This window comes from Lissotriton vulgaris, chromosome 3_1 (genome assembly GCF_964263255.1).
Source record: "Lissotriton vulgaris chromosome 3_1, aLisVul1.2, whole genome shotgun sequence".
Taxonomy (NCBI): domain Eukaryota; kingdom Metazoa; phylum Chordata; class Amphibia; order Caudata; family Salamandridae; genus Lissotriton; species Lissotriton vulgaris.
This window is the reverse complement of record NC_141689.1, coordinates 223,685,624-223,702,285: the sequence shown is the minus strand read 5'-3', so window position 1 is coordinate 223,702,285 and position 16,662 is coordinate 223,685,624. Positions and strand designations below refer to the sequence as shown.

Genomic DNA, 16,662 nt, shown 5'->3' with positions numbered 1-16,662 from the left:
GTAATAAAGACGAGGGCAGAGTGGCAAAGAAGCCCTCTGGAGGCGCACTGTCTACGCATCCCCTGATGGCATTACTCTGGCAGGGTGAAAGGGGGTCCCGTGGACCCCTCCAGACATCCCCTTGCAGGGGGTGCAGTCACTGACTGCATCCATCTGCAAGGAGTTCTCTAATCTCCTTCAAAAGTGGAGGTGGGTTGCTAGCTGCACTGCAAAAATGCAGAGCGGCGGTAAAGCAGCCATTCCGTTTTTTACCTGCATGTGCTGCTCCCAGGGCAGCATGAGTTTGTGGCTGCCCTGGGGGCAGCACATTCATCGTAATAGGGTGCATTTTAAAGGTGCGCCCAGTGCAAGCAATGAAAATGTGTTTACTATGCGTTTATATGTGATGGCATATGTTTACCTCATGTACTTTGAACACCTATGTGGCACTTCTCCCTGATTACTATGTTGTATAAAGTACCTGTTTTCTTTCTTTATTCTTTCCCTTCTTTCCCATTTCCATGTTCAATTTCTCATCATTTTTCACACCTCACACATTTTATTTAGAGATTGCCTTACTGCTCTGTCCTTACTACTAAAGGTGAGTCAAATATGCCTCTTCTAAAATCTCAGGACTGCATTGCAGGACATAGAAAAGAGGTCATCGGACCATTTCATTATAGTAGGCCTACAGAGCTCCAGAAAATTTCAGCAAGGCCTAGATACATAGATGTAGGCCGCTAGTATGAGTAGTCTGGACTATTATGTACTATTTTATAATATATATGGGTCTAAATGAGGAACCCAAATCATATTTGGATTTAAACCATAAACGGATTCAAAGCTATCTATCTGACAGAACACAATGTGTCCAGCTGGACTCCTTTGTGTCTCAAACCACTCTGACAAATAAGGGAGTCCCACAGGGATCCATCTTAAGTCCCACTTTGTTTAACGTATATGTGGCCCCCTTAGCTGAAGTCATTAGAAGGAGTGGGTTTGAGACCACATCGTACACAAACGATACACAGCTGATATTGAGGATGATGCTGCAGCAAACATACAGGAAACATACTAAAGTTTAATAACTTACAACAGTATATCAAGATGGATGAGTAAGACCTTTCTGAAGCTCAACTCTACCAAAACAGAGCTGCTGTTGTTTGGTAAAGCAGAGGAACTGTGGACTTCAGATTGGTGGCCATCTGAATTAGGAGAAGCACCCTTCTCAAAAACTTGGGCTAAGAATCTAGGTATTAGAATCGATAATAAACTATCGATGGAAGAACAGAGGAAGATATTGTCAGGCACCTGTTTCGGAACAATGCGGTTGCTTAAAAAGATCTTCCCCTGGATCCCTCTATCAGCAAGAAAAACCCTCATCCAGTCGCTCTTGGTTAGCCAACTGGATTATGATAATGCCTTGCTGGTTGGAATAAGGGAAGACCTACTTTCAAAACTACAGGTGGTACAAAATACGGCAGACCACATTGCCCTCATTAAACTAGCGTGAACCCCCTCTCTACCGCTCCTACGCCAATTAAATTGTCTACCTATTAGGAAAGTAGCCATTTTTAAGCTATAATGTTTGGTTTTTAAGTCTCTTCAGGGGAATGGACCAGCCTGCCTCAAGAAGAAAAAGCTTGTACTGTATCGACCTGTGCGTCAGTTGAGATCCAGCAATTGCAATCTGCTTTGCACGCTGCTTATTAGGACGGCTAAAATGGGTGGTCGGGCCTTTTCCCATCTAGCCCCCAGCCATTGGAATAATCTCCCTTAGGAGATTCGGGCATGCGCCGACCTGTCTCCATTTAGAAAAATGCTCAAAACCTGGCTGTTTTAAGTTTATGCTGCTCATTGGGTGTCACCTTCTCAAGCTCCGAGAGATCCCCCTGGGGATGATTCGCCACGCCATACAAATGAGTATAATATAATATAATATAATATAATATAATATAATATAATATAATATAATATATTATAATATAATATAATATATTATAATATAATATAATATAATATAATATAATATAATATAATATAATATAATATAATATAATATAATATAATACAATATAATATAATATAATATATTATAATATATAATTGCTACAAGGTAAATTATAGTAGTACTTCACCGAGGAGCAGGTGTATACATGGATTGCTTGTGTACAGTAACAAAAATGATCTGTTTGCTTAATTTTCAGTTTAGCAAAGATTTGTTGAAAAAGCAAAAGAAACATTTTTCTGGTAAATAACAACATTTTGACATTTCCCAGCACGTCAGGGGCTACGTATTGGAACTGGTTGTGTTTTCTACCAAAGAGCTAAGACTTGTAGATCACAATGATGTTTTTCTGCAAGTGCAAAACACTTCTTGAAAGAGTCCTTCATGCCTCCTCGGACAGAAACAATAGCTAGTACTCAGTTAATGGAAAACATTCAGCTCGTTCTTCTTATCAGTAATTGCTGCAATGAAATAATATTTCTCGTTTGATATCATTTATGCCGTCAATATTGAGCCCGATGTATTTATCTGTTAACTATAATTACTTGATTTATGGCTCAACAATGCAAAGTCCCCACAAAATGCAGCCAGGGTGTTGTCCGATCTTTTCTTTATCCTTCCATACGCAGACCAGCAAAGCACTGTATAAAAAGACTAATTATAGAAAGCGTTTCTGATGAAATCTTTTTTTTTATTGCAAAGTTGTTAATTGTAAATTAAGTTGACAGGTCCTTTGTAAGAGCAGGAAATGTAAGGAAGAGCGTCGAAGGAGGTGCAAACAATGACGTTCTACGCGGTTCAACGCCGGGGCACACCACAGGGTGCACATCTGCAATCATTAACAATTGACAATTCAGGGTGGCATAAACCAGACATCGGTGGAGAGATGATGCACAGGCCAGCGCTGTGCAGACGACTGACACTTCTCCAGCCCTGCCCTCAAAGAAAGCAAATAACTGACTTAAGGAGGGAGGGGCCATGGGGTGAAGAGGGGCGAGTGGTGACCACGGAGAAGGGGCGGACATGGGTACCAGCAGTGCGCGCATTGCCCCGCATAGGTTAAAATGCCACTCCCTAACCTATGTAACCTCTTGCCCCCACTGCCAGTGTGACGTATGAAGCCTCCTACCATAACAGATGAGCAGTCAAGTAACAGCAAAGCTAGCCACGAAAGGACCCCCAGTAGCCCCAAAAATATGTGACGGGTCATTTAGCCTATCTATATATAGCTTCCTGGTGGCCTGCCACTCACTACAGTCAAAGTAGCCATTTATTAAGTGAAGATAGGGAGGGCTCTCTCCATACGCAGAGTTTGGGTTTTGCATACAGATGCCCAGAGGACAAAGAGCAGCTCCATCACCATCTCTGAACCTCCTGCATGGTCCTCTGGACCGGTGCAAGGCGACGTTGAGGGGAGAGATGGTGACGGCCTCTGAGTTGATGGAGCCAACGGCCCATGCAGACCTTAGGTCCTTGGAATCCAAAGAGGTACCCTCATGAGCCATGACACTGGCACCCCCATGCAGGCCATACAGGCCCAACTGGACCGAGCCAACATCCAGCCGAATTCCTCTTTGTGGCAGATAAGAAGACATTGGCTAAACCCCGATGGCCTGGCCTGGCCTCCCAACTGCAGCAGCGGGATTTCCAGCTCACCATACAGCATGCCGGGATGCCACAGGTCTGGATCTGGTAAAAACCAGGGTGATTGGGGCCAATTTGCAGCCTAGTACATGCCCTTATACTCTTGGGAACTGGGAGTTACTCATGATCATATTGACAGGTTCCTCAACACTTTCCACCTACCTACTCTGTTCCCAAAGGGGCATTTATGGAAGAAGAGGTAGCTGATGCTTTATCAGGGCACTGGAAATTCTCAGGGAAGGATAGGTTCCCGGGTGAGTCGAGCAAAACTGGGAGGGATCTCCTCATTCCCCATCTCACCAGGACCTTCAATGAGGCAATGGAAAATAATCCTCTGGGTGCCATATTTTAGAATGCAGTAATCACTCTTCTCCTGGTGAAGACACCAGGGACTGTGCTAGCTATCACCCGATCTCCCTCATTCATGTCAACCTCAAACTGATGGCCAAAAACCGGGCAACCCCACTGAGGGAGTTGATCCCACAATTTATCCACAAGTAACAGGTGGGCTTTGTTCCTGACTGCAGCTCCTGTGATCACCTCCAGACACTAGCACATCTCAATGTCTCCAAGGTCAGAGAATTCTCAAATCCACCCGTCCACCGTCACCTCAATCTTAGCTGTGTTCAGCAGGCCATTTTTGAAATCACAGCAATTCATCCCAGGTCAGATCAGCATGAAGCTCCGGCTCCGGGCATTCGTTGTAGTTGAGTAGTCCACTGAGAATGAGATTACATTGCTGTTTATAAGAAGAGACTCTGCCATCCTCCTGGCGCCTGCAGTAGTAACCAGGGTGTCGGTGGTGCAGTCCTCACGTGATAATTGGGCAGGGAAAATAAGAATTGCGTGCACAGCTGGATCAGGCTCGATGAGCCCATTGAAATTCTAGCACTTCTGAGAAGTGGAGGTCATGTTAGCATGGTCATCAACTAAGCAATCATGTCCAATATTTACACATCCTCATGGACCCTACAATCTGCAAATTGTTTCTCCATGCTGTCTTCTAAATATGTGACTTTCTGGCGCCAAAACTCACTATCATGCTCCAAGTCCTGTAGGCGATCATATTGAGGCTCAGCATTGTCCAGGCAGTGGTCCACTTTATCCAGTCGTGCATGGATGACCGACATGGACTGCCAGATGGATTTTCCCTTTGAAGTAATTTTGGTGCCACTATCATGAGGATGGTGCCAATGGATGTGAGCTCCTTGAAGAGCGGCTCTATATATGTCATAGATGATACCTGTGATGCCTGAGGAGCAGGGCACAAGCCGGGGTACACGCAGGTACACGGTGTCCATCCACTCGTTTCACAGGGTGGACACCATCTCCCAGGCCAAGAACTTGTGCCCCCCGGAAATATGCTGAACATGTGCAACGTGCTGGCAGCAAGGGAGCTTTTTTTCACCTTCAGATGGTCCGAATTTAAGGGGCCATCAGGCCTCATATTGTTGGAATATCCTTTTCTGAAGGCGGCCTGGAACCTCACACTTAAATGTAAATGCCTAGGAGAGGTACAAAGGCACACGCAGCTTGTTATCTCTTCTCAAGTACTTAAGAGAGGCATGATTTTGCCATTGTTCAGTCCATTGAATATAATAGATGCATGCACTGTAAGAATGTCAGATGTGTTTGTCTGTCTCAGTATTTAACTTTTTTTTTTTTCATTTCATTAATCTTTATTTCGATCACAGATCATAAAAGATAAAGAACAATACATACATTTAAAAAGTTATTAAACAAGATGTGATCCAATTGATTAAAATAGGGATAAAACATTTGCGGAGCGCCCTGGACATGACCCTTTATACCAGACTTCTCATCATTCGGCTACGGGTAAACCACAATGAAGTTAAAAATTTTGACAGTGCAAAAACGGTAGGGGGGGAGAGATCAGATTTTAGAACTCTATAAGCAGTTTGATGAGATCTGAACCCCAGGTTCCTGAGCATCGGAACAAGCCAATATTTCCTGCTCCGCTCGTAACCCTTACAAAAGAAGACCGCATGCATGTCGTCCTCCTTCGGATGTGCACACATTGGGCAGATTGATGTGGTGGAGCAAAGTGACCAGGATGCTGTAAACGCAGCTAAAGGAAGGCATCCATAGCGCCATTGTAAAAACAGTTTCCTGGTTAATGCAGGAGAGATCTCATCTAGGGTTTTTTCAAGAAAATAGGTATCTTTTATATTCAAGAAGAGGTTTGTCAAGGACCCCTCACGAGTGTCATTTGAGGCTCTAGCGAGCATCATGGCATAGTAAGTGTTCGCGAGTGCCTTTTTTGAGATCTTAGTGCAAGAATTGAGCGGATCAGTCCATAATTCCGGAAATCCCAATTCCTCGCACGTTCCTCTGACGTAAGTCAGCCAGGGAATCTTCTTGGTGCTCCGTAATTCCAGGAATTCTTGCAATTCTTCTCTATAGCTTGCGAGGTCAGGACTGGTCCACAAACGCCTCCAGAATTTTAGGGGTTTTAGTCCTAGCTCCTCTGTAATGGGTCTAATTCCCAAATCCAACCTTAATGGTAGTAGAGGGGTACTCTGGGGGAGGGCAGCTACCTGTCTCAAAAACTTGTTCTCCGTGGTCTGTAACTTGGGGTTCGGCATGTGTCCCCACAACTCTCCCCCGTAGGTGACCCCTGCCCTAGCTTGTGTTTTGTATATGTGAATGACTGGGGTGAATGGTCGATAACTAGATTTATTTGCCAGACACAAAGTGCCACCCGCCAACTGTGCCAGTTTGATGGTCACTTTGGCCTGGTGAGTTGACCAAGTTAGACGTTCATTTATAGTAATTCCCAGGTATTCAATATTATGCACCCGTTCTAATTGAACCGTGCCGAGCTTGGGGGGGGTTCTATTTCGGGAGGTAGGATTTAAAATCATAAATTTTGTTTTTTGGGGATTGACTTCCAGTCCCCGATCAGAGCACAAGTTAAGGAAGCCGTCCAAGATGCGCTGAATCCCCATAGGGGATTTAGACAGCAACAGGGTGTCGTCTGCAAACATAATTGCAGGCACCCTGTTGCCTGTCAACTTGGGGGCGTCCGTGTTGGCAATCCCGTTGAGGTGGGCAATTACCCCGTTCACAAAGATGCAAAACAGGGTAGGTGCAAGTACACAACCCTGTCTTACACCTCTGCGAACGGGGAACCGCTCAGTTAGTTTTCCACCTTTGCCACATCTAACGCGGGCATAGTTGTTTGTGTGGAGTCTTATCAGGATTGCCAGAATGTCTGCGGGGACCCCTAGATCTTTCATGACATTCCACAGCCTCGCTCTTGGCACCAAATCGAAGGCGGCACGTAGGTCTACAAAGATGGTATAGAGACTGCCGCCTTCGATTATTGCTGTTCTCCAGTAGAGCAGTTGTAACCTAAATATTTGGTCTGTGGTAGAAACACCCTCCCGGAATCCTGCCTGATATGGGGATAGGATATCCATTTCTTGGATCCATGCTTGCAAACGATTTAAAATCAGTCTGCCAAAAAGTTTTTGAGAAATATCTATCAGACTGATAGGTCGATAGTTGGACGGGAGCAGGGGAGATCCCTTTTTATAAATTGGGACTACCTCTGCTCCCGTCCAAGTATCGGGCACAGTCATTCCCTCCAATATAGCATTAAATATTAACGTGAGGTACGGAGCCCAGATCCCTGGTTCCTGCTTGAGCAGGTCCCCCGGGACCCCGTCCAACCCCGGGGCTTTTCCAGCAGCTAAGCCTTTAATCGCCTCCCTTACTTCTTTTTCAGTGAATGCAGCCCCCGAAGGGCTGGGTTCGGGCAGATTGCTCCCGATACAAGAATCCTGCCCGCTCTCAGCATATAATGCTTCAAAGTGGGCCTGCCATACCGTGGCGGCTATGTTGGGTTCTATTGCTGATGATAACTCACCCGTGCCAATCGCTACTACACGCCAAAATTTACGTGAGTCTCTGATAGATAATGCCTTCACGAGATTCTCCCAATAATCGTGGTCCCATTCTATCCTAGCATTCACCAGGAGGGCCTTATACTTGGTTCTTCTTTCACAAATTACCTCCCTACTGAGGCGTCCCTTTATGGCCGATATCAAGAGAGCTTTAGCCTTCCTACATGAGGCATTATACCAGGATGTCTTTGGCTTATTGCCGCTCCTTTTCATGGAAGTAGTAAACAGATCTTGTTCGAGGGAATCTGTGATGTTTTGATGTATTGTTGCTAGTTCCCTTCTGGTGTCATCGTCTGGGTTCTTAATACCCAGGTCGAAGGCACTCTCTAGTAAGGGAATTAATCTTTCATAGAGGCGGGGTAGTTTATCTGTGCTGCTAGCCAGCTTCTCCCACTTCACTTTCCTACGGTTAGTTTCAAGTAGGAGACCCGACTTGTCAATCCCAAATCCCTGCGAAGTGTCCTTACTACCAGGAAGCGAGTAAGTCAATTCCAGAGAATTATGGTCACTATCGTGTCTTGGGCACACTTTGAAGTCAACTATTGCTGGCCACATAGAGGTTTTGACCATAATATAGTCAAGTCTGGATTCACTACCCGGTTTGTTGTAGGTCGGGTTACTGGGTATGTCCGAGCTACAGCGGCCATTACATGCCCTTAGACCAAAGTTAAGGGTGAGGGCATTTATTTGTAGGGCTAGGGGAGTCCAGGCCCTTGGTGGTGGTGCCACCGTCTCAGGTATGAACCAGCATGAATCTTCCTCAAAAGAGGGGCCGTCGCGTAATCCGGGCAGGGGTTCATAGTGAGAATTAAAGTCGCCCCCGACCAAACAAGCAAGGTCACGCGGAATGCCCTCCAGGAATCTAGCTAACTCCTCTATGGTAGACGACTCTTTATGCATTTGGGTCGGTCTGGAGTAGATGTTAATGATTAGTAGCTTTGCTGAGTCCGGCCATTCTAGTTGTACAGCTAGGAGGTCGTCAGAAGCAGTCTCTACATCAGAGGCTTGACAACCTAGATCCGTTGCTACCCCTATCATTAACCCCCCGGATGGTCTCCCCTTGCCCCCCCATTTGGCTCTTTTAGAGAAGGAGGCAAAGCCAGTTATGTCTATATTTTCTCGCGCCCAGGTTTCTTGCAGAAGTATTAGGTTCTTGGATCTAATGTAAGAGGTCCATTCTAGGCAGTCTAGTTTGCTAGGGAGCCCCGCTACATTCCACGAAATTACTGTTATATGTGGCGGTTGGGTACGCGGCGGACTCACAGCAGTTTCGGTAGGCTCTTGGTGGACACTATAAGTTAAGGGTGGATGTATGATGTCTGGTAGACTGGTGGCAATAACTAGGGAAGGGTTCACCATGTCTGGGGTCTGGATCGATTCACCTGAGCCTATTAGTAATATACCCGGCAGTGCATGCGAATTTATATCACATACAGATATTGCCGGTATATTAGTGATAATTGAATAATTAGCAGGGGCATCACTCCCTTCTCCAGCCATCTGTCAATCTACCATATCTAGATTGCTGTAGCGATTCTGTGTTGGTAAGTAGGCAGGGTAGTGCGTTCTATATGGGCCAGGTATTCCCCTCCTATGACCACCTCCCCCCCTCCTCCTCCTCCTGGTGACGGTTTCCCAACCTGCCTCCTCCCCGTAACCAGGTGTATACTCATTTAGTCTCTCCCTATAAGGAGGATAAGTATTGGTGTTTCTGTGACAAGTTTCCCAACCCTCCAATAGCTCTTGATGGTGTCCCCACCTATAATCCTCAGAGTCATAAAGATCAGAGGGGTAGAAAAATGAGAGGGGAAGTGTTTGGATGATGTTACCAAAGTCTTTATCAGAGGCACAGGAGCAAATATATGCAGCTGTGTTGGGATCTCTAAAGGAGACCAAAATGCAATCCCCTCTGATGGACTTCCTAGTGTGCCCCACCCATGCTACTCTCTTTGTTGTAGATATATCACTCACAGTACCTCTTGGTAGTGGTCTATTAACTGAGAGCCAGTTTATTACTTTATTCTTGAGTGAGGTGTATGATTCAAATGTGGGGGGGTCGAGTTCTGGTACCCCAACCAAAACTACTGTGTAGGGGGCTGCTTCTGGAGGGAGGTTTACAAACTGTAGTTTTCGTTTGATGGGTGGCTTCTCTCCCTCGAGTGGGGGGTTGTCCTTGGTTTTAATCAGAGAAGTTGGGTTTGATTTCAATGGAGAGGCCGGTTTGGGGGTGGTGGTCTTGGATTGCTGTGAGGGTATCGGGACTGTAGGTGTAACAGTAGGCTTAGATGAGTTGTTATTTACAGATTGCGTGGATCTAGGTTTTGGGTCTGATGGTTTAGGGTTTGATACAACCTGCAAGCTGTTGTTTTTAACCAAATTGGAGCCTGTACCTTCCCTTGGTATCTTACTAGTGTTACTGTCGGTTTTCATAGCATCAGCACGTTGCACCGTTGCTTTTTCGATGCTCACTAGTCTTGCTTCAATCTTGATCAATCTTGCCTCTAATGGACTTAATAAAGACCTGAGTAATGAACCTATATCCTCCAATGTGATGTCATCCGAGGAGGTATCTAGAGGGGGATTGTCATTAGGTTGTGGGAGTGGGGTTAGCTTTGGTGTTCTAGAGGTGGATGGAATTCCTGGTCTATCCCCCAATGGGGCAAGGGCATTTAATTTCCTCCCTTTACCTCTAGTTTGTTTGGATTTAGGGGTTTTAGACCTGGGTTCTTCATGGTTTTGTAACCCTTGCTTTTCCTTTGGGATCGCTCCCTCTCTGGCTCCCTTGTTTTTAACGCTATTGGAATCTAGGGTAGGAGCTACCTCGGTACTCTGTGGTGGTATAGGTTGGGTGTTTTGAGTATTAGGTAACACCATTAGGCTCATGTCCTCTAGATCACTTGTGGCGTCGAGAGTGATTTCTGGGCTGTTTGTTATAATGTCTGTAGGTTGAGTTGATGTCTGATCAATACTATGCATAATGGGCCTGCCCGAACTGTTTTCAGGCGTTCTAGCTAGTGCCATCGGACCCATAGACGATCTCCTTACCCAGTCAATTTCTTGCGAAATTCTTCGCTCCAGAACTTGAATCTCCTCAATCAGGAGTGAGCCGGCCTTGGCAAAGTAAGTGTCGATGGGTCCTTTGACAGTTCCGGCTGCAGCAAGGGAAGATGTTTTACTTCTTGTTTCCCGTGTGCACATTATTCAGGGTGGCAATCGACTTTAGGGAGGCGGGCAAAGAGAGAGGGCCCGGACCGGACTCTCCGACCTCGAACGGCCTCAAACGGCCCGCTCTTTGCCCGGTCTTCGCCCCGGCGCTGCGTCCCGCGCTGCGGGAGTACTGAGAAAATAAGTAGTTGGCCGGGTCGGACAGGGGGGTGTGGCAGCGGGGAGAGCGGACCGGAAGTTGGAGGACGGTCTTGCAGGGACTCCTGGGCAATGGAGTCCCCTGCACGCTCGCAGCCCCGCTGACCACACTCACCCGGTAGCCCTCTGGAGTCCCTCGGTGCAACCCGGTGTCCAAGGGTCGAAGCGGCACCCGCGGAGCGGGTGCGGCGAGTAGTGGCTGGTGTCCAAGAAAATGCCGCAGTAGCTAGGAAAGTGCGTCTGTGCTCAGGGCGTCCCACGAAGGCAAAGGTGATAGGGCTTCTTCAATGCTCAGAGAGGCGGGGGGCGGCAGCGGGGAGAGCGGACCGGAAGTTGGAGGACGGTCTTGCAGGGACTCCTGGGCAATGGAGTCCCCTGCACGCTCGCAGCCCCGCTGACCACACTCACCCGGTAGCCCTCTGGAGTCCCTCGGTGCAACCCGGTGTCCAAGGGTCGAAGCGGCACCCGCGGAGCGGGTGCGGCGAGTAGTGGCTGGTGTCCAAGAAAATGCCGCTGTAGCTAGGAAAGTGCGTCTGTGCTCAGGGCGTCCCACGAAGGCAAAGGTGATAGGGCTTCTTCAATGCTCAGAGAGGCGGGGGGCGGCAGCGGGGAGAGCGGACCGGAAGTTGGAGGACGGTCTTGCAGGGACTCCTGGGCAATGGAGTCCCCTGCACGCTCGCAGCCCCGCTGACCACACTCACCCGGTAGCCCTCTGGAGTCCCTCGGTGCAACCCGGTGTCCAAGGGTCGAAGCGGCACCCGCGGAGCGGGTGCGGCGAGTAGTGGCTGGTGTCCAAGAAAATGCCGCTGTAGCTAGGAAAGTGCGTCTGTGCTCAGGGCGTCCCACGAAGGCAAAGGTGATAGGGCTTCTTCAATGCTCAGAGAGGCGGGGGGCGGCAGCGGGGAGAGCGGACCGGAAGTTGGAGGACGGTCTTGCAGGGACTCCTGGGCAATGGAGTCCCCTGCACGCTCGCAGCCCCGCTGACCACACTCACCCGGTAGCCCTCTGGAGTCCCTCGGTGCAACCCGGTGTCCAAGGGTCGAAGCGGCACCCGCGGAGCGGGTGCGGCGAGTAGTGGCTGGTGTCCAAGAAAATGCCGCTGTAGCTAGGAAAGTGCGTCTGTGCTCAGGGCGTCCCACGAAGGCAAAGGTGATAGGGCTTCTTCAATGCTCAGAGAGGCGGGGGGCGGCAGCGGGGAGAGCGGACCGGAAGTTGGAGGACGGTCTTGCAGGGACTCCTGGGCAATGGAGTCCCCTGCACGCTCGCAGCCCCACTGACCACACTCACCCGGTAGCCCTCTGGAGTCCCTCGGTGCAACCCGGTGTCCAAGGGTCGAAGCGGCACCCACGGAGCGGGTGCGGCGAGTAGTGGCTGGTGTCCAAGAAAATGCCGCTGTAGCTAGGAAAGTGCGTCTGTGCTCAGGGCGTCCCACGAAGGCAAAGGTGATAGGGCTTCTTCAATGCTCAGAGAGGCGGGGGGCGGCAGCGGGGAGAGCGGACCGGAAGTTGGAGGACGGTCTTGCAGGGACTCCTGGGCAATGGAGTCCCCTGCACGCTCGCAGCCCCGCTGACCACACTCACCCGGTAGCCCTCTGGAGTCCCTCGGTGCAACCCGGTGTCCAAGGGTCGAAGCGGCACCCGCGGAGCGGGTGCGGCGAGTAGTGGCTGGTGTCCAAGAAAATGCCGCTGTAGCTAGGAAAGTGCGTCTGTGCTCAGGGCGTCCCACGAAGGCAAAGGTGATAGGGCTTCTTCAATGCTCAGAGAGGCGGGGGGCGGCAGCGGGGAGAGCGGACCGGAAGTTGGAGGACGGTCTTGCAGGGACTCCTGGGCAATGGAGTCCCCTGCACGCTCGCAGCCCCGCTGACCACACTCACCCGGTAGCCCTCTGGAGTCCCTCGGTGCAACCCGGTGTCCAAGGGTCGAAGCGGCACCCGCGGAGCGGGTGCGGCGAGTAGTGGCTGGTGTCCAAGAAAATGCCGCTGTAGCTAGGAAAGTGCGTCTGTGCTCAGGGCGTCCCACGAAGGCAAAGGTGATAGGGCTTCTTCAATGCTCAGAGAGGCGGGGGGCGGCAGCGGGGAGAGCGGACCGGAAGTTGGCAGGACGGTTTGCAGGGACTCCTGGGCAATGGAGTCCCCTGCACGCTCGCAGCCCCGCTGACCACACTCACCCGGTAGCCCTCTGGAGTCCCTCGGTGCAACCCGGTGTCCAAGGGTCGAAGCGGCACCCGCGGAGCGGGTGCGGCGAGTAGTGGCTAGTGTCCAAGAAAATGCCGCTGTAGCTAGGAAAGTGCGTCTGTGCTCAGGGCGTCCCACGAAGGCAAAGGTGATAGGGCTTCTTCAATGCTCAGAGAGGCGGGGGGCGGCAGCGGGGAGAGCGGACCGGAAGTTGGAGGACGGTCTTGCAGGGACTCCTGGGCAATGGAGTCCCCTGCACGCTCGCAGCCCCGCTGACCACACTCACCCGGTAGCCCTCTGGAGTCCCTCGGTGCAACCCGGTGTCCAAGGGTCGAAGCGGCACCCGCGGAGCGGGTGCGGCGAGTAGTGGCTGGTGTCCAAGAAAATGCCGCTGTAGCTAGGAAAGTGCGTCTGTGCTCAGGGCGTCCCACGAAGGCAAAGGTGATAGGGCTTCTTCAATGCTCAGAGAGGCGGGGGGCGGCAGCGGGGAGAGCGGACCGGAAGTTGGAGGACGGTCTTGCAGGGACTCCTGGGCAATGGAGTCCCCTGCACGCTCGCAGCCCCGCTGACCACACTCACCCGGTAGCCCTCTGGAGTCCCTCGGTGCAACCCGGTGTCCAAGGGTCGAAGCGGCACCCGCGGAGCGGGTGCGGCGAGTAGTGGCTGGTGTCCAAGAAAATGCCGCTGTAGCTAGGAAAGTGCGTCTGTGCTCAGGGCGTCCCACGAAGGCAAAGGTGATAGGGCTTCTTCAATGCTCAGAGAGGCGGGGGGCGGCAGCGGGGAGAGCGGACCGGAAGTTGGAGGACGGTCTTGCAGGGACTCCTGGGCAATGGAGTCCCCTGCACGCTCGCAGCCCCGCTGACCACACTCACCCGGTAGCCCTCTGGAGTCCCTCGGTGCAACCCGGTGTCCAAGGATCGAAGCGGCACCCGCGGAGCGGGTGCGGCGAGTAGTGGCTGGTGTCCAAGAAAATGCCGCTGTAGCTAGGAAAGTGCGTCTGTGCTCAGGGCGTCCCACGAAGGCAAAGGTGATAGGGCTTCTTCAATGCTCAGAGAGGCGGGGGGCGGCAGCGGGGAGAGCGGACCGGAAGTTGGAGGACGGTCTTGCAGGGACTCCTGGGCAATGGAGTCCCCTGCACGCTCGCAGCCCCGCTGACCACACTCACCCGGTAGCCCTCTGGAGTCCCTTGGTGCAACCCGGTGTCCAAGGGTCGAAGCGGCACCCGCGGAGCGGGTGCGGCGAGTAGTGGCTGGTGTCCAAGAAAATGCCGCTGTAGCTAGGAAAGTGCGTCTGTGCTCAGGGCGTCCCACGAAGGCAAAGGTGATAGGGCTTCTTCAATGCTCAGAGAGGCGGGGGGCGGCAGCGGGGAGAGCGGACCGGAAGTTGGAGGACGGTCTTGCAGGGACTCCTGGGCAATGGAGTCCCCTGCACGCTCGCAGCCCCGCTGACCACACTCACCCGGTAGCCCTCTGGAGTCCCTCGGTGCAACCCGGTGTCCAAGGGTCGAAGCGGCACCCGCGGAGCGGGTGCGGCGAGTAGTGGCTGGTGTCCAAGAAAATGCCGCTGTAGCTAGGAAAGTGCGTCTGTGCTCAGGGCGTCCCACGAAGGCAAAGGTGATAGGGCTTCTTCAATGCTCAGAGAGGCGGGGGCGGCAGCGGGGAGAGCGGACTGGAAGTTGGAGGACGGTCTTGCAGGGACTCCTGGGCAATGGAGTCCCCTGCACGCTCGCAGCCCCGCTGACCACACTCACCCGGTAGCCCTCTGGAGTCCCTCGGTGCAACCCGGTGTCCAAGGGTCGAAGCGGCACCCGCGGAGCGGGTGCGGCGAGTAGTGGCTGGTGTCTGGTGGCTGGTGTCCAAGAAAATGCCGCTGTAGCTAGGAAAGTGCGTCTGTGCTCAGGGCGTCCTTATTTAAATAAATAAAAATTTCAATAGCACCATTTTATTTATTTTATAGCGCTATGTAGCCCAATGTAGGGTTTCTGAGCTATTTACGTAACATACACATTATACATTGTCAATAAATTATGTACATGTGTAAATCAATGTACCAGATAAGTTACATGAGACATTGAGAGTTACAAAGTGTAGGAGTCACATGTCCTTCACACCTCATTGTGGTCTACTTTGATTCAAATCTGGGACTTCACAAAACACAGATCTCTCCAGCCAAGGCATTAACCACAAGAGTCCTCTCACCATTATTACTATTTCCTGAGATTTACTGGGAACCTTCACAGCAGATGCCTTAACCCAATCAAATATCTAAAATGTAGACTTTGGAACAAATTAAGCGTAACAGATCTACTACCATGCTTCTCCTTGTTGCCAATTTCTTTGTGGCAGAGTTAAAAAAAATAAATGTATTAGTTGAGGTCAAAATTTTGTGTTGGGATTGCACCACTTTTTTGGCACAACCCCAACGCCAAATCTCATTTGTTAAATCTCATAATGCGCTTACATGTACTCATGATTTACCTGATAAACATGTGTGGGGTCTTATTATCTGATGTCATTTCTTGTGATGTGTCTAAACAACAGGACAGTGAGGGTATTAAGAGGTCACTCTTCTACCCCTATTAATATTGCAACAACTAAAGAGTGACTGATAGTGAATTCAAAACTTACGTTGTACTGGCATGCGTTGTAATAGCATCTGCTATGTAATGTCATGCGTTGTAAAGGCATGCACTGTAATGGATCCTGCGTTGTAAAAGTTGCGATGTAATGGTGTTGCGTTGTAAAAGTTGCGTTGTAACGGGTGTTTCCCCATAAAAACAGTACAAACATTCAATGTCACGTTTTATATTCATTCAATCTGCCTCCATTAATACTCGAAAGCAAACTACCCTATTGATTTGTCTCTCGATCTCATCTCATAATCAGAGAATATCTGGCCTTATTTCAAATGAGTCCTATTTCTTCTTACAGAATAGTCTATCGATAGAAATTGTTGAGACTAATCTTTAGTTCCAATTTACGCTAAGTTTCTGATTTTATAATTAGCATTGCTTATTGCATAAAAAGAATATTGGATTGGCATCCAACCCCTGTTTATTAAAGCGTCCTCAGTGGGACCACAAATTTAAAAATCAGACAAAAGGAAGAATCTGATATAGTTTGTCAAGATGAGTATCATAATTTTACCCAGTACTTACAAAATACCGGGAATTTGGTCTCCCCCATGGATTAGCAGCAGGGCACAGTTTTCACGCTGCGTGTGATCTAACAACGCAAACAGAAACGGACATACAGTTTCGGGATCGTATGCAAAAATCGTTCCCTTAATATACGTGCAATTGATTAAAGCAAAATAACCGGCTCAGGAAACTTACTAAATACGCCGCGGCTCGCCACCAATCACCTACTCCGGTAACTGCTGCTATATGAAGGTAGTGTAAGGCTCCAAACCCCGCCATTATCAAGGGCGGCCACGTGATTACGTACTACGTATTCCAAATCTAGGTCAGCTGACAAAAGTGGCGTCCTCCGCAGCGTATACTGGATCTGAAACACTAGAGTGTTAACCAAATCGCTCACTCGAACTTTATTGACAACGAGTTGTGT

General features: G+C 49.8%; 1 long non-coding RNA gene across 1 annotated transcript in view; it reads right to left on the bottom strand.

Annotated features, from left to right (window-relative positions):
• The window catches only part of LOC147726229 (uncharacterized), a 376,355-nt gene that overhangs the window by 345,760 nt on the left and 13,933 nt on the right, over positions 1-16,662 (bottom strand). The window lies entirely within an intron of this gene.